This window comes from Homalodisca vitripennis, chromosome 6 (assembly GCF_021130785.1).
Source record: "Homalodisca vitripennis isolate AUS2020 chromosome 6, UT_GWSS_2.1, whole genome shotgun sequence".
Classification (NCBI taxonomy): Eukaryota; Metazoa; Arthropoda; class Insecta; order Hemiptera; family Cicadellidae; genus Homalodisca; species Homalodisca vitripennis.
In genome coordinates this window covers 92,179,001-92,205,390 of record NC_060212.1, presented here as the reverse complement: position 1 = coordinate 92,205,390, position 26,390 = coordinate 92,179,001, and the positions used below count along the sequence as shown (strand labels likewise).

Below are 26,390 nucleotides of genomic sequence, written 5' to 3'. Positions count from 1 at the left end.
GACATGACTGCAATCGTCACTCCGACTCGCGGTCGAGTCTTAATCTGCGCTTCAGCAGCCGAAATCGAAATGGCATGTGGTGGTGTCACTGGAGGTTCAGAACCAAGCCAGAAAATACACTATTCCCTGTCAGAACGCTGCCAGACCTCGGGAAATGAGCAGTCGGGAATCACTAGCAATCCCACACTAATGTCAATCCATCAACTCCTTTTCACGGACAGAGTGAAGATACAGCCATTCATTGTATACATTGGAAGGGCTTGTATTGTATTGTATTCTGCTTTAGTGGGGAAGGGTAAGATCTGAGAGATTTTGCGGGAACTATTTCCGCCATCACTTAAAGTCTCATTTACAAAAGAAGAAAATAGTCAGGTGCTGTGCTCGATCTGTGACGTACAAAAGAAAAGAAGAAAAATTGTGTACTATTGTAATATTTCGCAATTTGTAATATAAGTTGTCGTAATGTAGAATGAATCATAACTTCTTATAAATAAGACAATTTTTACAAAAGAATTTTGGCTAGTAAAGAAAGTTTCTGTAGTTGCTACAATTACTAATGGTTTTTCACATGAAAATGTACACAAAAAATGTCCAAGCGATCGTAAATATGAAAGAATATTTCTTTTTTAATTATTCATGTTATATTAAGATTATTATGAAAGCTTTGCTTTATATATTATATATATATATATATATATATATATATAATATATATATATATATATATATATATATATATACGGTATACTCTTATAACTAAGCATAGAGAGAAACAATAATGCCTGCTACTGTGGGGAGTTAACAATGTAACGCTTAGCTCAAAATTACAATGTAACTCAAATTACTTTCTATGAGTAAAGTGGTGAATTTAGAAATACTGATATGAACTTATAATCAAGAATAATAAAGTGCTATATTCGTTTTTTAGTTATATTTGTTTAAATTATGCTCAATGTCGTACGTAAACAGGAGAAAAGTTGTGTAAAGCATTTATTTTTACTTTTACTTCGTTAACTTTTAAAAACTCTACATACATGTACGTAATATGATGAACTCATACAACGTTCACTGTATGCTCCGCATCAGACACTTTTGAAATTTTTGACAATAGGCAAAGCTATTGACGTAATGCTAATTGCGTGCTAAACTATGTATGCCACTGATTATTATTTGAGCACCGGGAGTTTCTTCTATAATAAAAAATAGAGAAGTATGGAATAAACGACTAAGTAAAAAATTTCCTAGTATTTAACGAAAACGGCTTCTCTAAGGATAGAACGAGTTATATCCAGTCAAGGAAACGCACTTCAAGTCAGTAGGTTAATTTGTTATCGATATCCCCCTGATTGATAGGCAAAGCTATTATTCAGTTAATTAAAATTCTAGTTCAATATGAGTTCATGTTTAATTCAGTGTTAGTGTTCAAGTCTAGAAACCATTCGATCCAACCAGTTAACTGTAATATACCACAGATAAAGAGAGACTTACCTTAGAATACTTTCTTCTTTAAGATTCTAGAAAAATTACTTTTTGATTTTTTGTATATTTTTAACTGAGTAAAATGCTTCATTATCAATAATGGCTTAATAAACGAGATTATGTTTTAACTAGTCGGCACTTTTGTAATAAAATACATTAAAAATGTGTGAAAATTGTTAATTACCACAGATTTTTAATACAGCCTCATTTCAATTACTCTATTCAATGAACTTTTCTATTTATAATAATTATTCCGGTGCAAAAATTTATATAGTTTTGTATCGTCTCTTAAGTAATGCGTTCAATAACGTGTGAAGAATCAACTAAATCTTGTCACTAACAATATTTTAAAACTACGAAGCATATAATTTATTTGAAAACTATTTCATAATCTCAAAATACATTACTCCATCACAACCGAACAATCATTTGGGAAAATTTCAAAACATTGAAGTCATCTGGTACATTAAATAGAAATACTAAAACACATAATCCCTAATAAGTTTATTTTATTTAAGTCCAGTCACTTAGGTAGTTTGTTCAGAACATTTAGCTTTTACTTATAGTAGTTAAAAACTATTTTGTAAAACAAGTGCTGTCTGATAAAAAATACGCAAGCCTGAAAGATACGCAGAATAAAGTCTACAAACATCATAAAACACGTTACAGCAACCAACTAAGACATAAATGTCACTGTGATGTAATAATATGCAGACGGAAAGTATGTCACGAAGGACATGTATAGGAGATCTATAAAAATGTTTCTTTAAATTTTTTAATGACCAACCTTGGCAGGGATTGGGACTGCCCGTGCTTAAAACAGTTGCCATGCATCCACCACTGTTACTAGAACCAACAGCAATGGTTGCAGTGAAACTGTTATGCGCACCCAGGTTAGAGTATTACATGGTACTAGGACCAGTCCTTGGACAGGTGGTCGCCCTTTTACCATGTAATACTCCCCTCCCTTATTAGGTTGGTTAATAGAGATACGTAGGTTACGTCACGTGTGCTGCCATCTACCGCATACAATATGCACTTCTTTGACAAAAGAATAATATAGATCCATAATTTTCACTAAACGTATTGATCTTTACAGTATAAATACTTGATAAAAACGTAAAAAAATTTCAGACTGCATAATTTTTAATTATTATTAAAGTCCTATTAGATTAGGACAAGAAAAAAATATTTTATTTTATACACTGGTTGATATTAAAAGGAAATATATTCTATTCTCGGTTACAATTTAAGTAATATAAATATAGAGTTTACTCCTTATTTAGTTCAATTTGATCTTGAAGTACACTCCTAATTGCACCCAATCTTTCAAGTGCACAATGTGCTGACTTGAAAGATGTGTCAATATTATTAAAGATAAGTTTGATTTAATATTATTAGGATCTGATAGGATAAGACTTCTACGTTCACCACATATAAATCTTTAAGACCAATGCTAAACATTTACCTTTTCATAAAGATTAAGTTCACAACGGTTAAAAATTACTGAATAATGAACCCGTTATAATTTAGTTCTATAGAAAATTTCTCTTAATGGAATTCATAGATTTAATAACCTCATGAAATCTTTATTTTTATTAAATAATATTAATAATAACCTCCATTAATAATTTCGGTCCTGTTCTCACTGATAATGTGTTTGAAGTTAGCCCACGACCTCAGGTAGCGGACACAGGTACTAACTTTACCAACACCCTGGAGGTGTTTATGGAGAAACAAACTGAGGCAATACATTGATGACGTGAAAGGAGACGTAACGAGAAACGACTTGCGGTCGAATATTTATTTAGGTTCCAGCAGTGGAAAACGAAATTGCGTGTGCTGATATCACAGGAGATTTGAAAACATAACCAGTAAATGCACGTAACCCTGTCAGTTTGCCATCAGAGCCCCGGGAGTCAAGTCGTGGATCACTCTTAGCGGCTTTTTTCCTGCACTAATGTAATTCCACCATTATTTTTTTGTATATTTAGATGTAATCCATATAGGAAAGAACTAATATCAATGCTTGTAAATATAAGCATCTAGTACAGATCTTACAACATTGTCTAGTTGAATCAGATAGTACAGTTACAACGCAGGGTGACCTACGCATGTTCATATAAAGCTTATAAATGACAAAATCAATCCGAGTTGACCTGGAAGGAATCGATTGTCAACCAAGCTACTTTTGGAAGAATCGAAACGACACAGCATCGAAAGGGATACAAAATATAAAACAGTATTTACATGCATATAAACATACCATACAGTAAGTGAGTTATAGTACTTCTGCTGTTCTACAGGTAAATAAGTCAAAAGCCATGAGTTGCTACAATCTAAACTCAAGGCGTAATTGTTCAACACTAATATTCAGACAACATATACAGCCATACATACAAGACAACATCTAGGTGAATTGTATTCAATGAAAATTGTGATTTGACTTATCCATCTGAAGAATGTCCCAGCCAAAACGACAGAGGTTCAGCCGTGGTGTTCTGGTCATAGCCCGGAAGAAGACTGAATACAAACCCTGCTAACTTTGTTTGTATCAACTTGAAGGAAAATTACTCTCGATGCCTCTGTACTAAAACATTTTTCAAAGGTTTTTAAATTCGTTTTAAATTAGTTTAAATTGTGTTTTCATGGTAACAAGGAATAATTATTGTCTGTTAAGAAATATGCTATTCGTATGGCGTAAGTTAGTTATAGAAATTATCAGGAGGAACAATCTAAAATTTTACACCAGAAAAACTTATTTATCTAATTTTGTATAGGTCTTTACAGCAGAATAAGTATATAAACCCATTATAGAAAGTTGTATTAAACAAATAGATAATGCCAGTCGTATGCTGGAGAATCATGAAATAAATAGTTTCATTAATTATAACATGTTTGTTTTAGTTATTGCAGAAGAACTATAATTTGACCCAACTCAGAAAATAGTTATTTGCAAAATGGTAGTGTGGCAAATATCAACCTGTCTAAGCTGGGATTATTGACAAAATTCACCCTCTTTGGTTCTAATTTCTAAGATAATTTGAATTATAGTAAATTAGTCTGTTCCTAACACAGTAAAACATAACGAAAAAATGTATAATCGTTAAGCTAAGCAACATGCGAAAAGCTTCATTTTGTTATGCAAAACTTTCTTTTTTACTGGTTCCATGTAACTCTCGTTTATTATTGGTAAAATATTCAAACAATCTGCCTGAAAATATGTCTTGAAGTAAATTTCGATTGGATCTACTATAATTTTACATATTAAATAACCAATTTAAACATGAATTGGGACTGCCTATGGTTAAAATAGTTTCCGTGCATCACTAATGTTACTATAACCAACAGCAATGGCTGCAATGACACTATTATGCGCACTCAGGTTAGGGCATTGTATGGTGCTCTGGCCAGTATTTTCAGGTCGTCTGGCCCTTATTAGGTTGGAGGATAGGGATATCTCGGTGTACGTTACATGTGCTTTAAAATTTGTGTGATAATTCGTTTTTACATAAGCAACATTAAGTTATATGATTGTGCACATTCAACCGTGAAATTTAGTTGAGCGCCATTAAAGCACTTAATAGCCTGAAACATTTCGTTTATGTTTTCTGAGGTGATGTTAAGTTTACTCTTCTGCATGACCATTCTATATGACCGCATGGCGATAGTAAAATGAGTTATATCATTAAAAATTAGCATGCAAACTTAGCGAAGCCTGTTACAACAACACGTGGAGTAGCGTACTCGTACCTTGTAGTATAACAAACAATAAAAGAAATTGATATGGTTCATGTAAAAACACGTAAATAGTGAAACATGTAAATTTAGGAATGTTTTAGGAGAATTCACAAGCAACCATGCTGGAATAACTTATAACGTAGATGCCTACATATATTCTACTTCTACCGATGTAATATATAAAAATTAAGTAAGTTATGTTTCAATTGATATGTGCTGAATGTTTAATCATTTTAGAATTGAAAGGTCAGGGCAAATTTTTGTCATTTTACACCAAGAAACAATAAAAACCATCGCCAATGTATCCTGAAAAATCATAATAAATTGAACTGATTTTGACGTTAACATGGATCGATAATATACCAACATTATGGTGACCTAATAAAAACTGCAGTAGATTATAATTTTAAGAAAACACGGAGCAAGCTCATTAATTGTGTTGAAGACAAATATCCTTTGGGATTTTAGAGCATTGAAGAACATTTTTTTAATAATTTCTAAGCGTTACTGAATATAAAATTTTTCGTCAATACTATTTACTTATTTCATGTCAGCTGTATCACAGAGATTTAATTGAAACATTTTACATCAGCTGGGTTTATTAAATGTTGTGTTATGTTTACATTCAGTTTTCTTATTAATAAAAAAATTGTGTTTCTAACATATTAATTTGTAATTTCTAGCAAATGGAGAAACAGTGTATACAAATTTTGCAGCAAGCTATTTCGGAGACGTAAATCAGTCAGATTGTTCTAGGCTGAAACATTGTTTTATTTAACAAAGCATACAGGCGAAAACCGCTTTTAAAATTTCGATATGTTGTCGTAGTGGTTTGATATAACATGGGCTTATATGTGCATTGCTATCTACCAGTGAGAGGTTACATCAGTTAGTGAAAGTTATCCTACTCATCAACTGAAATATGGAATTCTCACTGAATCTTCAAATCCGAGTGTCCGCAAAAAGAACATGGAGGTCCGTTTGGTACCCCTCCAAATGGTAAATCAAAATATTTTATTAGCTTCCTCGATTGTAGCCATTATTGTGTATGTATAAGTTTATGTTTATTATAATTAAATTAGCATGAGTTACAGAAACTATCATTAGTCTACATAATAATAAAACAGCTTTACTGTTGGTTGTTATAACATATTTATAAATTTGATATTTTTATCGGATACAAAGTACACTGACACTTATAACATTTAGAATTTCACAAGTTCCCAAAGTGGTTTCATTAGCAAACTGATAACATGCGATTATAAATTTTAAATTTTTGGTGTTTCATCTAAAGTTATAACCATGTATGTAGACTTGTTATGAGGATATTAATTTGCCTTTTAATTTAGGGCGAGGCAAGGTTTCTGGTTAGAAGCAGCACTGCTTTTATTATTTTAGATCCTTTTAGAATAGTTAGCTTGTAGTTGTGTTAAAATTGAATCTTTTCTGTGTAAGAATAGGGTATATGTGTGATTTACTTTAACTTTAATCAAATACAAAATTACCCTAAATTTGGAAAGACTGATTCATAAACTTCAAGCTAATATAAGTAATGAATAAAACGCGTTTCATTCTTTAGCAAAATTAAACAAAGATATTTTTAACGTTATTGCAGTCAAGTCAGACAATCATCAACATTGTTCATTAGAACACGTAATAAAATATGTATAAAAATAAGGGAAAAAGCGCACTTCAAGGAAGTAAATGACGTAGATCTCATAACAACCTAACTCTATAATCACAGTTTACTATAGAAAATAACATCTAACTGCAAGTAATGTGCTTTGCAGGTTTGTGTGGTACACTGCTGACTCTTGCATCTATAGTAAAATCGTTAGTAATTTATAATTAATTGATAAGTGACAAAGAATCAGTTGATTTCTCCCTGCAAACTAACAGCAGATATCATTTTAGCTAGGATTAATATATGTCTCTACATCGGTCACAGCAGCCAGAGATTATCATTAATTGCTTATATAGTGTTCACGTTCAAGTACAGAAACTATTCGATCCAACCATATAAGATCTTCTCTAAGATTATACAAAATAACTTTGTGATTTGTTCTATAATTTTAACTGAGTAAAATGCCTGTTTTCCAAACGAGTTAATAAGTGAGATTATGGTTAGATGACCCCGTACATTTGGAATAAATTAAATTCAAAATATGAAATAATTTATAATTACCACTGATTTTAATACAGCCTCACAACAGTTCCTCTAATCAACAAACGTTTCCATTTATAATGTTATTCCGTTTCAAAAGATGAATTGATTTTCATCGCCTCTGAAGTAATGCGTCTAATGCGTTGTGTGTAGAATCAACTGGATCTTCTCCTTACAAGTATTTATAAAAAAACTAAACATGTAATTTATGTGAGAACTATTTCATTACCTCAAAACATATTAACTAAAATTAAAATAAACAATCAATTGGGCAAGTTCAAAAACAGTGAAATCCTCTCTTTTATTTAAAATAAATACTCAGAAACCTAATCCCTAATACGTTAATTTTATTTAAAGTCCTGTCACTTAAGGAAACATTAATCGCTTAGAACATTTAGCTGTTAGTTTGTAACTTAAATAACTAATTTGTGTAACATCTGCTGTTTGGTTTCGATTTTGATTTGGTCGTCAGCATCCTTAATTTTTGGTAAGTTGACATTGCTTCTGCACATCACTTCAATAGAAAATTACTGTGAAAACAAAGAACAAGTAAGAATAAGTAGACCAAGCCTGAAAGATATGCAGAGAAAAATCTACATCTTAAAACACGTTATATTAAAAGCAACCAACAGTCAGATACAGAAATAAGTGTGAAATCACCGTCAGGTAATAATATACAGACGATAAAATATCGGAATAATGAAGGACATATATATATATATATATATATATATATATATATATATATATATATATATGAGATCTATTAAAATGTTACTTTCAAAATATTTAATGACCAACCTTGGCAGGGATTGGGACTGCCTGTGCTTAAAACAGTTGCCGTGCATTCACCACTGTTATTAGAATCAACAGCAATGGGTGCAACGACATTGTTATGCGCACCCAGGTTAGAGCATTCCATGGTATTAGGGCCAGTCCAGGTTGTCACCCTTCTACCATGTAATACTCCCCTCCCTTATTAGGTTAGTAAATTGAGATATGTAGGTTTAGTCACGTGTGCCGCTATCTACCGCAGACAATAAGCATGTACGTTACAAGAAATAATGTACATCCGTAAATTCTCAATCAGACGTGTTGAATTTTACAGTATAAATACTTGATTACGGGAACTACGTGTTTCAGAATATATTTTTTTAGATTATTAATTAAGTCCTAGTAGTTTTAAACACGAAAAGAATATTCATATTTGACAACTCGGTTAATATAATAAGTATTAATTTATTCTATTTTTGGTTGCGATTTATGTAATATAATATAAATAAAGAGGTTACGTCATTTTTTTATTTTATATCGTTTTCCGCCACCTCTCTCGCCAATTATTCAAGTGCACAATGTGCTCGCCAATCTTTTGCCACTTTGCCTCTTAAATACGCGTGTCCTTAGATTTTTATACTCACAACGTTTTTCTTTTATTTGTGTGTGTTTACGTTACTACACACACTATGGTTCCGTGAAAAAAACCAACATTATAATTACTTCTGAGGAAATACATTAAAATTTTAAACTGTAAACAATGCACATAAATCGCGTGTATAACTTCATTGACCGGTGTCAAGAGCGATTAGTTATACTTTTAATTTATGAATCTATTTAATCAACTGTACTGTTTCAAAGGTTGTGATAATAACTGAAAAGTATATAGTGTAGTGGATGGAGCCCATACAGTAATTACCTATAGCTAAGTATACATCAAAATGAGTAAGTTATAGTACTTCAGCTGTACTACAGGCAATAAGTCAAATTCTTGAGTTGCTACAATCTAAACTCAAGGCCTATTTGTTAACATCAATATTCAGACAGCATCTACAGCCATATTCAAAAGTTATATTCAATGAAAAACGTGATGTTTTGACTTATCCATCTGCAGAAGTTTCCCGTCAAAAACACAAGGGCCCAGTCGTTTTGTCTGGGTCACAGGTGTTACAGAACATTTACGCTACTAACATTGTCCGTATTAACTTGAAGTAAAACTAAAATTTTTCGAAAGTATTAGATTTTAAAATTGTGTTTTCATGGTAACTAAGAATGATTATTTTTAATTAAGAAATGGACTAATCTTAAAGCTTAAGTTATAGTTGTATAAATTCTAAGAAAGAGAGATAGTGTAGAGATTTGCACTAGGGTATTAAATGTCCAATGTGTACTTACGTAATGCTTTGGATTGTAAATAAAATAATATCAGTTGCTTATGTTTTGGCCATAAAAAATATACATGTTTTTGTTTTGGAAACTTTTTGCTCAAAATCCGTGTTAATGCGCTGTTTGTCCTATAAGTATTTTGAGAGGAAAAGCAGGATTGCATTAAAATACAATCTGAATATTTATTTTTGATTGTTTAATCCAGATGTATAGGTTGGTTATAGATAAGGTACTTTGAATAATGGTAGTTTGAACGTAAAAGCAATTTTTACTAATACTAAATAATGTTCACAGTTATAGCATTAATTCTTAACAGTAAATTTGTCCTATATCTCTTATAGTGAATCCGGGATAGTGAATTACATAATAGATGTATATTAAAATTTATGTTTAAAAAGTCCATTTTAATAAATTTCACTTTAGGAATTTACAATTTAGTTATAATAATCGTTAAAATTATGAAATAGTGAAAATGTTTTCTAATATTTATTCATAAAACACAAGCATCTACAACACATCTATAAAAACCCAATAAGGAAACAACAATGATAACATTTACAATATTTTCAGCTTAGAATAATCACTTCATTTCCATGATACGGCATGCCGCGGCTTTTATGGCAATTTCAATACATTGGCTAAAGTAAGTTATATATTTTTATTTATTTATTCGTCGTTTTATCTTTGCTATTGGGATACGTTTTAAGTTACCTATAAGACCAACATAAAGTTTCGATAACTCTCAACCAATTCCCACTGAGTGACATTGACCATAATTTGAAATACATCTATTCGATCTATGTCACGAAAAGATTCCAACATTATCATATAAAATACTTTAAACACTGCACATTTAAGAAGTAATAATGAAACGATATATGCCTACTAAGCCATACTTCATATTAGGCCAGATCATCGGTAAACATAGCCATATAGTTAGTATTTGTAGCTAAACATATGGTAGGACCTTAAGTAGAGATCTCCGGAAAAATTACTAACCTTGATAACAAATTATAAACGAGGCGATAACAAACACACTTATTACATTTGCAGCATAACATTTCTTTGCCGCTGGGAACACTGAAATTTTGATTACAACTTAACGTCTCATCATAGTCATATTCCACTCGGTACAAAGCCTCCTGCTATTTGTAAAGAACTGAAATATTAAGTATTTTACAGGTCCATAAAAATCACTATCAAGATAGAAAGACAAAATTAATTTAAGTCATGAACTAACAATTGCCGTGAGTAACTGTAATTATATTAAGATTAATAACTATTCTCTACAAACATATAATCAGCTAATAATCAACATTATTGTGCCATTCTGAAACAACTAATGTAGTCAAACTTATAATGAACTTTTTAAATAGAACAATACATTACCTAGTGTATGTGTCGTGTGTGTATTAGTGTGAGTGGGGCGGCCTCCTGCCGCATTGACGACATCACCCTGTAACAATCAATAAAAACAGCATATAATAATGTATTATTTTAAACCAAAAAGTTCTCAAAATACATATAATTATAGTAATTTAGCTTAACTAAATAAATATTAATAATATTAAGTATAATCATAGGACAAATATTTAAACTTAAGTCTAATATAAGCAGATAAATTTAGTATACCTTAATATGTGCTGTGTGGTGGAGAATAATTGTTCTAGTTAAATGTAGTTCTACACGCACGCATACTTTCACACTTTTTTCCATACAACCAACATTCATACTTTGCGTGTTTTGCAACACACGTGGAGAAGTGTTATATGATGAGAAGTGTCACAGAGAGGACGTCGGGTCAACGCAGGACCGAGGCCACCTGAAAATAATCAGAACAAAACTCTCGAATCACAAATACGACACAAATCCTTTGGCTGTCTAATCACTAATAAATTTAAAGAGATTATTGTAAAAACTAGAAGGTTTGACCACAAAATCAGTTTCAGAATGGCATTAAGCACTTGTTATGTCCCAAATACTTACGGTACTGGTTCTCTCATATTTAGGATGAGTAGTATTTTAGCCTGAAACATAATTAAAATTTAATAGTCAGAAAATAATAAGTGTTTGCTAAAAAATATCATGGTACAAGAATGAGGAATATAAATTTTTCATAATTAAAAAAGTCAATTTGGATCGTTTTCTTGAAAAGAACCCGATGAAAATAAAATTTATTGACAAAATTAACTTATATAGTTTGGAAATTGCTTCATTTCGCATGAAATTCTGTTATCGTATGTAATCTTCCGTAAATGTAAATTTAAACTCACTATCATTAATGCTTGTAAACATAAACATCAAGTATAGCACTTCTAACACTGTCTATTTGCATGAAATAGTACAGTTACAATGCAAATTTAGTTTTGCCTGTTGATATAACATTTATCAATAACACCTAATCAATCTGAGTTTAATATTTGGCCTGGAAGAATCGATCCGTCAAACGTGCTACTTTTGGTGGAAGCTAAAATGGAACAGGATCGGAAGAGTTAAAAATATCAAATGATAATCTTTTCTTAGATTTTTTTGTATTTACATATTTAACACCGGATTTTGAATAATTAAATAATAGTCATGATACTGTAAACAAATAATTTAAAAAGCCATAACTATAAAGGTCTAGATATGATTAAAATATATCTATTCGTCTGCGGTTAGTTTTAAGATTAAAGCTAGAGAAATATGATTTGAGAAAACAGTGTTATTTAGTATTTTAAACTCTTTTCATACTAGACGTACACCATTTAAAGCAATAAACATGAGAAGAAATATTTTTCAAAGTAATTATCATACGTGAGAAAGTTTAGGACAAGTCCGGGCAACAAAAAATTCAAATTCTAAGGTAAATGTTGAATTGTGCTGAATGCGAAAGAATTGCGTGAATGTCAATTGCGAAAATATATGTTTTCAATATACGAAACTATTTCATCAACTGTATTCCCTCGGCGGAAGTGACAAGAACGGACAAGCGTGTGGAGTAGTGGCTGGAGTCCATTAGGCAATTTCGTACAGCTAAATATACAGTTAAATAAGTAACTTATAGTAGTTATGCTGTTCTACATGTAATAAGATGATGTAATAAAGATGCTACAATCTAAACGGAAGGAATACTTTAGGATTTCCTTTTTATTTGGACAAAATACACAGCCATTCATGCAAGACAACATCTACTCGAGTTATATTCAATGAAAAATTTGATATTTTTACTTATCCTTTTGAAGAATATTGCAGCAGAGAGGATAGAGGCTCAGGCGCGATGTCAAGGTCACAGGTCCGTAGAAGAGCGAACGTGAACACTGCTAACTTCGTCCGTATCAACTAAATCCCAATGAACCAGCAAGCTGCAGCTTTGAAAATCTTTTAAAAAATATTATGATTTTAAAATCGTGTTTTCATTGTAACCAGATATAAATTATTCTCTTTTAAGATATCTATAATATATATGACTCTATTTCGTTTATTGTGAGTTTATAAGAAAGGATTATGGAATAAGGAATGTTTGTGAAATTATTTTCTTAGATTATTATTTTATTGCGTTTTAATTTGTATTAAATTCACATTACATGTAAATTTAAAATGATTAAAATGGGGATTGCAAGCCTGGTGGCAAAGAAATGTTAGACTTTATAAGAAATAGGTTACGAAACTTTTCGCCTATATAATAAAAAATATGTTCTTGCCACAGTTACAAGATCAGCCCCAGACGAGCTTTGTCACACTTGAGGATAGTCCATGCAAGAATTGTTGTTATCTAGTAAATAACACAATCATTCACTGTCCCTAGTAACATTGTTATTGACCGTCACCTGCTGTGAGGGATCAGATTCAATTAATATACTTAGTGTATTATATATTTTGTCTCTTTCATAATAATGCAAAACATACACTTGTAGTACATAATATTAATTTTTTTTTGTTCCATCCATATAACTCTATTAACTCGTGTAACTATAATTGATAAAATTAGCCGATATGTAAGAACTCTTCGTGTAGCAATAATCGTACACGATTACAAAATTATGATACTGGAAGAAATTGGAGATATGGGAAACCTTAGAGCAAGCCTCGTCTATAATATTAAAAATCAGGAGAAGTTGTATTGCGGTGCTGCTCCAGTACTAGGGTTTTAAGAAGGGGTTCAACCCTTTCTCTTAGCCGAAACGCCAGAGCGAAATGAGGCTTCTGTAATTCAATTTAGCGATTTAATGTTTATGTAAGCCCCTCAGAAGTGAGACGCAGCGTGGTGTAAGTGATTGCGACGGAATTCTGGTTATGTCGCCACACATTCTTTTGCACCAGATTTTTTATGGCGAAAAATGCAAAATGCTTGCTCGGCCATTCTCACTTTTATAAAGCAACTTTATCGTTTTAACTATTTGGTAAGTTCGCACATCACACTTTATGATTCTTGACAATATAAATATAAATGGAGAAGAAAATATGCTATAAAGTAATTGATGGTACTAGGGCCAGTCCTTGGGTAGATCGTCACCCTTCTACCACGTAACACTCCCCTCCCTGATTAGGTTAGTAAATTAATTGGGATATTTCAGTTTACGTCACATGTGCTGCTATTTACCGTAGACAATGTGCGTATACACGACAAGAGATTAATGTAGAGTCGGAAATTCTCAACATTACCTAGTGACCGTTACAATTTAAATACCTTATAACAGCGTTTTGGGCGTTCAGATTACGCAATGCTTAATCATTATTTCTGCCCGAGTAGACTGAGGCTAGAAAAGAATATTTTTATAAGATTAGTCTGTTTAAATAAAAAGAAAAAATTTGAATCTCGGTATTAATTTAAATCATATAAATAAAGAAACTACTATATGTTTTTGGATTTTTGAGTTACAAATACTGTACTACCTCTTAAGATATGTCATTATTATTGTAGTTAAATATTTATGTTCCATTAGGATCTTAATAATAAGATAAGAATTCCACCAACAGATAAAGGTGACATAACAAAATCTGTTCCTGTGGAAACTTTAACAATCAAATTGGTAAATTTCTTACAGCCATAGAAATCTGTATATGTAATAAATATCAAGAAATAATTTCGTCCAATATTTGATCGAACTTTGTGACAAATCAGCTTTTTTGTTATATAATTTTCCTTATATTAAGATATTGTTTTGAAAACTTAAGATTATCATTGAAATCCTGAGGCAAGAGTTGTCATGGGGAAAGCACTCTTTATATAAATACTATATGTATAATAAAAATAGAACAAGTTTTAGGGAAATAATTGAATGTTTGTTTAATTGTAACCTTTAATACTCTTTTAACATGAAAAGTCAAACTAAAAATTTGTAAATGTTTGTTTATTAGATATAACCTTTCTTTGCGAATAAATACTGATTTATGAAATGTGATAGGATGATTATAAAAGTTTTTTTTAAGAAGTTAACTGTTACCAATATAGAGCTTGCAGAGAAGAAAAAATAAGCATTGCACTTAAGGAAATACCATTGTACCCATTTGCGTGAAACCTAAATGATTTTCTATGAATAAAGCTCAGAATGCAAACAATGACAATATGAACCTCAAACTGAGACAAACGATATGTTTTATTTGTTGAGTTATGGTTAGAATTGTATTATATGTCGTTTAGCTTAAGATGAAAGGGACAGCAAAGTTCTCAACAGTATTTGTTTGCAGGTTTACTCAGAAAGGTTTATAATGTTATAGATGAATTTCATTCAAACTTAAAATAATCTGCAATATCTAATATACAGGCAAAGTTTAAATTTGTAGCTTTTCCAAGGTTTACAATGTAATGATAATTGGGTGCACAAGTATAATGTGTCTGTATTTGTCATGATGTCCAGCATGATTTAGTACTATATATATTTGTTTCTTATTGAATTTATAAAAAAAATTTATAGTAATATACATAAATATAAATTTGTATTCCTGCAGATTCAAAACACGACGTTGTAGACTTACTAGAAGTATATTCATGGGTTTTAGCACGCTAATGAACATATGTGGGAATATCTTACTAGAAGGATCTTCTAGTTATAAAACGCTTTCATGAACAAAAATACTACATACTATGAAGATCCTTAAAAGCTTAGTTCAATTAAAAGAATATTTTGAATGTTACAATTTAAACGTCAATTAGTTTTTATCAGAGGTTAATAATGTTGCTGGTGTTAAGAATCCTACCCTACCGAAAAGTGCCTACCCTTTTTGCTTATTATGAGAGAAAATTTTTAAGTTTTCATTATATATGGCCTGTATTTAAAATTAAAAAATTTCGTTAGATAAAATTCTATTTTAGTGCGAAATTATTTGGTTACCGGTAAGACGTACAGATTTAAATTTTAGAGGGAATTTCAGTATCAATAGTTCCTTTAGTATGTCCACGTAACATACTTGTGCACCTCAGATGTTGTTAGTAGCTATGCCAAGTAAGTTCAATGAGATCAGCAGTGTCGGCCTTATACTAACAGCACACATATGAATACCATTGAATAATCTTGATATAAAGTAAAGTTATTTTTGATAAAGTTTCAACTAATACCATTCAATAAATAATGCTTTAGAGAACTTTATTTGAATTTATATAATTAAATATAGAATGGGAATAAGCACAAGATCAAGAAAATATGCACAGTTATTAATTTCTTAATAACTAATTTATCAATTAAATTTATATTCTTAATGGAAGCTAAAATAGGACAAAATTAAACTACTTCCTATAAAAACCATTACAGACACCAACTTATAAACTGTAAACAATATTGCAAATTATACAGAAAAAATTTTATTTATTGAATATGATATGTAAAGTAATAATCAATATCTCAGCAAGCATAGAAATGCTATTCTAGCCGCAAAGAAATGCTATGACGCATATTAAATGTAGATCTCACAAAAACGTATAAACTATATCGTTTGAGCTATGCATCATATCTAAGTATTATCAAGTGTCGATAAATCTCATAACTGCGTGTGCAGAATGTTTCCTTCACGAGTCGAAGGAGTTGTCTACTTTGACAGGTGTGCCACAGGGTTCCGTTCTCGGACCTATACTTTTTCTCTTATTTGTGAATGATATCCCTACAGCTGTAAATATGGGTAACTTATGTCTTTTTGCTGATGACACATCCTTCAGCATTTCCAATGGAAACAGAGAGCGACTAGAAACTGATATATTTATTCAGAGTAGTTCTTTGTTGCAATGGCTGGAAAAAAACCAACTTCATGTAAATGTAAAGAAGACAAAACTTGTTGAATTCTATTTAAGATCGTCTCGAACAGATGCAAACTCTTCTGATATAGTCATTGGCGACTTTCGTCTTAGTCCTAGTCCCAGCGCTGATTTTCTGGGTCTGGTAATTGATTGTAATTTGTCCTTTCACAATCACATCGACAAAGTAATTAAAAAATTAAGCAGCAGTCTGTTCATCTTACGAAGATTGGCTGCTTTCTCTAGTAAAGATGTTTTGCTGACAGCTTACTATGGGTGCTTCTACACTTACATGAGTTATGGCTTGATCATATGGGGTCATGAATCCACTAAGACTAAAGCCTTGTTTACCCTCCAGAAGAAAGCCATAAGAGTGATATGTGGACTCAATCGTTCTCAGTCATGTAGAGGTTTTTTTAGACAAAATAAATTGTTGACGTTTCCTAGTCTATATATACTGGAATGTTTGACATTTGTCTTTAAAAACAAACACCTTTTTCCAGTACAACAGTCAAATTATAATCTCCGCGGTACAAATTCCTTAACTCTTCCAAATCATTCAACAACATTCTTTGAAAAACAAACCCTTTACTCTTGCATAAAATTTTTCAATAACTTGCCATCTGGGTTCAAGGAGGCCAACACTTCAATATCATTTAGGAGGAAGATAAAGTGCTTGTTATCTGAAAAGGAATATTATAGTACTAATTGTTTTCTAATTGATAAGGACCTTTAGTTATTTTAGAAACTAGGCTAGTTCATTTTCAATGTACACTGACGATTGTTATGCATGTAAATGTCTTCAACAATAAAAATAATTTGATTTGATTCACTTTCTTGGCGCTACGTTTTGTTGTCACTTTATTATGCTCCGCGAAACGTTCTATCATTTAAAAATCATCTATTTGATGTATACCAAGAAAAAGGTTTCTGTTAGTACTCTTAGTCCACTAGCTTTAAACACTGTAAATTTAAGATCTAATAATGAAACAGTATACTAAGCTACACTACATATTTGATCAGATCGTCGGTAAAGATCTCAGTATAAATTACTGATTCCTAGATAACTACGGATATATCTATTAATTAACATTGTATTTCTAAATACCACTACGTGTTATTGTTTTTAATAGTAGTTAGCAAATCCTATGTCTAGTGTTATTATAGGAGAATCTATTTATATTTCCGGTAGAGTTCTATTTAATTTAATGTTTTAACTGACCAATGCAACGTATATTCTATCAGATCATAAGTAGGAATCACTGTAAACATTACTGAGCTATATAACAAAGTAAAAAGTGATACAGAAATCTTGGAAGGGACAATAATTTCACGTTGGAGATCAACAGCGATAAGAAGATACGCCTATTTTGCTCACGTTGTTATAAGATTTATCGATCCTTCACAATACCTCCATATGATGGATGGCTCTAATAAGATCATGATTTAGATGCTCGGGAGGGATCTATAATTCTTAGTATATAGCGTAACGTTTATTTGTCAATAAGGAAACTGAAATTGTTATTACTAATTTACCTGTCACTAAATGGATATTGTTAAAGTTTGGAAATATATTTTCTACGAGGCACATAATTATTTACTTAACAGAGCACGATGAAAAAAATCTCTATTTCGTACAGTCATACATACATACTTATATGTTTATAATAAATAATATGCACTCTACTTAGAAGTGAGACTATAAGAAGTAATGATAAACTGTTAGATATTAATTAATTAACAGTATTGCTTAAAACGTTGCCTACAGTGTATAAGCATTAAAATGTACCAACTTTCCATTCTTACCTGTCAATTTAACTGTATTACTTATGAACAATCTTTATTTGAGTACTGTAAAACGTAGTTTGTTTACGTACAAGTGATCACGTTCACTGTAACTCATGCCTCCAGCTTGAACTGAATGTGTTCCGATCTCGCGCGATGATATCGTGGTTTTTTTTTACTGATGGACAAAGTCATTTGCAATGTACAAAGCTGTAAATTCAATAATTTATCACCTTCTATAAAACGTTATTTATAATGTACATAACGAAATTTAAGAGAAAGGAAACAAATATAAAATTTCGATTTACCAGTTTGAAGAATTTTGGCTGAACTTGTAGTCCCTTAAGAATAAAGATTGTAGTCGACATTCGATTTAACGTGCACTAGCTCTTTCATATTAGTCCGATTATTAATTTACGTTACACTAAGCTTCTTTAACTAAATTTAGAAAATTTTAAAATCATGAAATCGGTTTTCGTGGAGACGAAGATATGTACGAGTATTGTTAGGCAGCATACCGTTTGACCTTTGATAAATCATAATGATAGTTGTATGCCAGAGTTCTGAAAGCACTGTTACTTGTTTTATTTGGCTGTTCAGCCTAATCAATTCTAGATTTACTCAATTCAATAACTATAGGTTGGTAGTACTAACTATACGAAAATATTTCAAAACTACGTTAAGAAAAATGTTTTAATTGCACTTAAATGAAAACTATAATTTCTCATACATAATATTGCTAAATGGAAACATACAAATGTATATCACGTTAATGCAGTTGGAATGTATAGAAGTAATTGTGAATGTAACTGGTCACACGTGGCAAGGTCTGGAGCAGGTTCTGGCAACAAACACTGCTTCTAATTTGGCGCATTAGTTCGTAACAAAAAGTTTTATTAAATTTGTATGCTCACAACGTTTTTCTTTTCTATATCTAGTTCTAATATGACAAATTGGAGTGCTCAGATAATAATTTTTCTTTGTCGTTGTAACTCAGAGGCATTACGAGAACGTTCCATATTTAGTTCATATATATTCTTGATTGTAATTGCAGAATTTTTAATCAAGGATTAGTTTTCCTCTAAACTTATATACATTAGTAAGAACCGAACAGAGCCTTATTGCAATCATGTTGTTGTACGCCGGTCAGTTTGTCTGTCAATGTCTCTGTCCGTCTATGCGAGAACTATAAATAGTAAGAAGATTCTTGCGACCTGAAACTTGTTACATGTGTTCATATTTGTCCAAGTCTGAATTATATTGAGTTTTAGATCATACGGTTAACCCTTTAAGGAGTGCGTGTTAACTCTAAATAATGAGTAAAGATGTCATATGACGTATACTCTTATAGTGACCCAAATGAGTACGGACGTCATATGACGTTTAGCCTCTGTATTTTTCTATTATTGTAAATGCATTGCTATTACTGATTTCCTTTAAATGGATTTGCCTGTAAAGTGGTTCCATATATCGGCAATATACTTAACTTCCATGTTTGTGCTCGCATTCACTTGTAATCTGATTTTACCACCAGATCGCAGTATACACTCGGTAGAAGCCCCCTGACTCAAGGTCGCGTTGCTCGCGCATACACATTGCTGTCATAATAAGCCACCACATTATACTAGCTATTCCTTGTATACTGCGTACTGTGGCCATATTTATCTTGTGAGAGTGACATATTGGTTGAGCAACTATCTAGTTTGTTACTGTTTTCCAAATTGCAGGAAATATTAATTGAGTCTGCCGTAGTGAGGAAATAAGATATTTGATTTTGAAAAGTACTGAAATATTAACCTGTAGAACACGTAGTCCTTTTTTATCAAGCTTTAAAATGCAAATAAACACTTTTAAGAGATTTTAAAGATTTTAATTCTTTACTCCTTTAGGTACTTTTTTGGATCTCATCCATTACTCATTGTAGCCTATCAAAAGAAGACGTCATATGACGTCCATACTCCTAAAAGGGTTAAAGGTCACCCGTCTGTCTGTATTGGTATTTAGGTTCAAAGGTCAAAGAGTAGTTAATATCTCCGTCTGTCTGTCTGTCTGGGTAATAAAACTTGACAGTAAGGTCGTAGAAACTTTAATTACGGGTTTCGCTTAGCCCCAGGTAGAACTCATTTAACTTTGGGGTATAAAGACCAATGGACAGTCCGTTCTTATTAGTTGTTTTACCAGTGTATTCAAAACCAACGAAACCTCCTTTTTCCTTGCTGTTGAGTTTTATTCGTCGCCGAAACTAAATTCTGTACACTTATGGTTGGCAGTGTTCAGCAGGCCTGCGCCACAACATCTACTTGGGTACTGACGTCAATTGGCGTTTGAATCAGTCTAAGATATGGCAAAAGCTTGGCTTTTTGAACAGAGTTCCCTGACTGGGTGAAGTACTTAAAACAATGTTGGAGGTAACCAACTAGTACGCATTCTAGCACGGCAAGTACATTATCGTGTGGCATACAAGGCAGAAGTAACCTACGCCAGTCAACCTGTCGCGTAACTGATTTCGCTGAGGTTACATGCGACATTTCAACTCTACAGGCAGTTAAACATACGCAAAATAAAACATTCATTCCTCAGTGCACTTAAGAAAATCTGTAATGCTATTGAATGCTGGAAATCAACAAAAAAATAATTCCATGATTGGATATGCAAAATCATTGAACTCAGTCTAGCACAACAAAGTTTCATGTTAAATGTCAAGTCTACAAATCAGTTGTTGTTCGAAATATTAATATTACATAAAGACAGAACCATTTTGAATTCAATTGAATACTAAAGTTCAATTGAATCCGATCTGCGCATTACAAAAAAAAGGATTCTGGAGAATCGTATTTAATCTCTTGGATGCAGAATAGAGGCGTTTCGCATTTATGAAATAATGAAATGTGATAATTAGACTTAAGTACCAGTAATAGAGGCCGTGCTGAAATTTTACACAGAGCTATTGTCTTCTACAGTATTGATCTAGACTTGAAAGTACAAGCATCGTAACTTTAATTTAAGAGAAAAAATTACAAAACCCTTCAATTGAACTGAATCACTGCTGTTTTACAATACTTTCATCTGTAATAAATAAAAAAACAGGTTATATATTTACAAGTAAACTATGGAAGACGTAGATTAATTTATGTTAATGATTCTCACATTCATATTACAATCCAAATGACCAATATATTACTACAGTCATGAGTCATTTTAATTATATTAAGATTATTAACTATTCTCATGTAAACATATAATAAACCAAATAATATAAGAGTGCCATTCTGAAACAACAATTTTAACCAAATTGATTTAAAATTTTAAGTAGAACAATACATTACCTAGTGTATGTGTAGTGTGTGTATTAGTGTGAATGGGGCGACTTCCTGCCGCATTGGCCGCATCACCCTGTAACAATCAGAAAAGACAGCATGTAATAGTGTTACATAATAAAGGATAGAGTTCCAAAAACCAATATAATTACAAGAACATACGTTGATTAAGTAAACATTTTTTAATATTAAGTTTATTCATGGAACAAATATGTAAACTTAAGTCTAATATTAGCAGATAAATTTAGTTACCTTAATATGTTGTGTAGTGGAGAATTATTGTTATAGTTAAATGTAGTTCTACACGCACGCGCACTTTCACACTTTTCCATTCAATCATCATTCATAACTTTGTGTGTTTTGCAACACACGTGGAGTAGTGTTACGTGATAATGTCAAAGAGGGGACGTGAAGCCAACGCAGGACCGAAGCCACCTGAAAATAATCAGAACAAAACTCTCGAATCACAAATATGACACCAGTGAGTAGGCTGCTTTATTTGTTATACCTTATAAAAGAGTGTTTATTGAGATTTGACTAAAACTGTAGTTTCAGAATGGCATTATATTTACACTTAAAATATCCCAAATACTTACAGTATTGTGTCATCTCGCATTGAGGATGAATAATATAGAATGCTGAAACATGATTTCAATTTAATAATAAAAAGGTAATGTGTAAATTATTAAAATAATACTTATTATAGATAATACTGTATTAGTTTAAAGTGAATATATATATATAAAAATTCCGGTAGCCAAATTTGGTTTAGCACAGGTTTACGTTTTGTCTTTGACCATAGCACTGAAAAATAAAAATTAATATAATAATTTTAAATGAATAGTTCCCCATATAGAGTATAGGTCTGTGTAAGGGGAGGAGTCCATAAATCAGTCTTTTCTTGATTTACATTTGTGTAGTATAGTTTTACATTAAAATTTACAAAAGATTAGCTTTCGATTGTAACTTTCTTACTAAGATCAAGAAAGGTGACTAGGATTCGTTTTTTAAACCAATTTTAGACCACAGTAATTTAGTTATCATAAAGAGCATCTGATGTACTTTTACCACTTCTAAAGCCATGTTGATTATTCGAAAGGAATCTTCCTCTCTCTAAATAGTTTGATACATTTCTCTAGCAGCTTCTATATAACAGTAAGCAAAATTATTCATTACTGATTTAACACCTGATTTATAAATGGGAACGATTTTGGCAAATTTAAACGCATTGGAGAATTCTCCTGTTCTGATACTACGGTTAATGATATGATAAAGGGATTCCGACAGTGCTTAAATATTATCTTTAATTAATTTTGTTGGAATGTTATCCCATCCTGGTGAAGATCTTCCTCTTAGACCAGCCACTATATTAAAAATTCCTGGCGGAAATCAAACACAGCACTCGCGGCGTAGTCCGCGTCGTCCACAACTGCGGGGTCGCTGGGGTGCAAAGCACCCGCTAGCCTCGGTCCCACAGATACAAAGAAATTATTGAATGAATCTCAGACATTTTCCACAGATGTCGATGTATCAAAGCTTTCTGGATCACAAAATGCCTCAACAGGAAATCGCTCCTTATCAGATGTCCTACCAGCCACCTCATTAACCACGGACCAGAACTTTTTCATGTTACCTGCAGTTTCAGCAATTTTATAATTGCAAATAAACAAATTTAGCTCGCTGCATGGTCGAATGTAACGTGTTACGGTACCGAATAAATTTACTTCACAGTTAAGTATGAAATTGCTCTTTTAATAACGATTTACTGAGTTTATCCCTATATCGAATAGAATTTAGCAATCCAATTTAGTTATCCATGGTTTTAATTTTTTATTTGTGAGTTTATCTTTAGTCTTCTCGAATTACGAAATCACCGTGCGCAAATTTCAATGAGTGTATCAACAGAAGTATTAACACAAGCGCTCTATAAAACAGGTTCCCAATTCGTGTCTAAAAGATCTTTGCTAATATATGATATATAGCCTAAAACTAAGTGGGATAAAGCTTTCTTCAAATGTCTGATGGAATTATCATTTACAGAAAAAATAAACTATTATAGTTTGATCAAATTACGTAGCTGTTGTCTTATTACGGGTAAAATATTTACGCAAGTAATCTTTGTCAATGTCGATCCAAATCATGTTGCAACACATTATGACAAATGCCTGAAAATATTTAAATCATGTACGACATTTACAAATGTTCTTGTTCCATGATATAGCAATTATGCCTGTTAATGTAGAGCTTTTCCACGAAAGCTAATCAATTTGACTTTTCCGGCTGAAAAAGTTATTGAGAACTTTGCAAGCATATGGAGAATTAACGACGTATTTCTTCCGACATAAGCAAGAAACTATATAATATATACATGAAAATTTAGTGGATTATCAATTAGTAATCGAAAATAATAGTCGTGTTACGCAGATGTAAGTTAAGAGAGTGAGCAGATTATTGGAAGACCTTATTTACACAAACGAAGATGTGATCAAGGAAGGTGTCACTGGGACACATTCAAGCCATTAAGAAAGAAGGAGCTCGTGAAAAAAGGCTGGAAAGGGTTACTGAAGTTGTGTTATTAGTTTAACAGATATAAATAAAACGACCAATTGTGCCTATTATGTCATATGTCAGTTCCACCACAATACGAAGGTTACGGGTACAATAAAATGGCAGCGCAATAGCAGCATTGTAAATTTCCTGAAAACATCTTTGTATATCACTCTAAGGTTAAATTTGCTCTTTCCATTTTATGTTTTGCAAAGGTTCCTAAAATCCGAGTGCTAAGTTCGTATGGATAACGCTGTAATATGCAATTTTACAGTTTATTAGGAGAAAAAATTTAAAGACATTACGTAGTTTATAAATGTCTATTGCAACACTAGGAATGCATCATCAATATGACTGTCTCTGCTCAGCCCTCAATCCAGGTACATTCCTATAAATGTGCAGAGGGGACACCATTAACGCAGATGCTGAAATTTCCAATTTCTCTGTAAGCAATCAATTATAATAAAAGCGTTTAATGGTTAGTTTCAAAAATATTATGAGCACAGTACTAAAAGAAAGAATTCGTAAAAACAAAATATTGGATTTGCAATACCTGTGATACTGTTTAAACAATGTACAGTGTTGTCAGCATACTGAATAAATTGTCCTTTTGATTAACATAATTCAACTGTTGACATATGCCAATAACGGTAAAAGTCCAAGAATTGATCACTGAGGGACTCTAAATGTAATTTGGATTTAGCTTTAATGAAAGTTTGTAAACTAGGCAACTCTTTATCCTTGTGGTAAAAGCAAGCCACATGATTGGACAAGGAAAGCTACTTTTTCCAATCTAGTGCAACAATAGTTATTGCTCCACACAGTCAAATGCCTTAGAAAATTATATAAACACAGTACAAGCTCGTATAATTAAAATACGTATTACACCTTTACAAGTCATATTCACAAAGCTCCACAGGGTTATTAACCACATGAATTGAATTATCATTTAATCCAAATTGGTGTGGTTAAAGAACGTAAGGATTTTCATGCTGCCCTCTGGTATTTCTTTTACACATTTTGCTAAAAAAACAAGTGGAAATAAAACGTAGGACGATAGTTTATGGTTAAATATATCTCCCCTTTTTAAACACTCTAGATATTTTGAGAAGAGCCGGGAAAATTCCTGTGTCTGAGAAGAAATAATTATTCGATTGAGTGGTGTCAAAACTTGCCTGCAGCAACATTTGATCAACCACACTGACATGCCATTTATATCTCAAGTTTTCTTTGATTAAATTCTCTGTAGCGACAACAGACAAGCAAGTATAAGGCGTAGTGGCCGGAACCCATACAGTAATTACATGCACATACATATACAATACAATAAGCAAGTTAAGTATTTCTCTGCTCTCCTACGGGTAATACGACAAATTCGTAAGTTCCTACAGTCTAAGCTTTAGGAATTAATGTTGATTATTATAAAAACTCACACAACACATACGTAAGATTTCAATACAAAATTTAATATTTTGACTTACCCTTGTAAAAAAATTTTCAGACAAAGCAGCAGAGGCTCAGCCGTGGTGTTAGGGTCACAGCCGAAGAAGAGCGAACGCTGCTAACTCCGTCCGTACCGACTTTAAGCACATGAATCATCTAGCCGCTGCAATCAAAAATATTTTAAAAATATTATTTAGAAATTTTTGTTTTCATGGTAACGCTCTATAATCGTTTGTTATGAAATAAACTCATATGTTGGGTTTTAATAGTAAAAGTATTATAATTAATAGTTGTATATGAAAACAGAAATTCCAGCACAGGAATATGGTGTTTATCTAAATGAGTACGACAAAAAGTATACTAATAGAGGATAGTAATACTTTTTTAGACATTGTATACGGCTATATGTGATCTAAATGTAAAATATACTTTATCTAAGTTTGGACGAAAAAAAATTATTTTATTTCAGCAGTAACACTTTTTGCTCGAAATCTGGGGAAATATGTGGTTTTTCATGTAAATATGTTGTAAATATGTTGGAAAGATA

At 31.8% G+C, this 26,390-nt stretch overlaps 1 long non-coding RNA gene across 1 annotated transcript; it reads left to right on the top strand.

The window, feature by feature from the left end:
- Positions 1-5,844: 5,844 nt before the first annotated feature.
- LOC124364553 lies at positions 5,845-26,117 on the top strand. Its single transcript, XR_006922632.1, has 2 exons — positions 5,845-6,219; positions 25,902-26,117. It is a non-coding gene; the product is annotated as an uncharacterized LOC124364553 (long non-coding RNA).
- Positions 26,118-26,390: the final 273 nt, after the last annotated feature.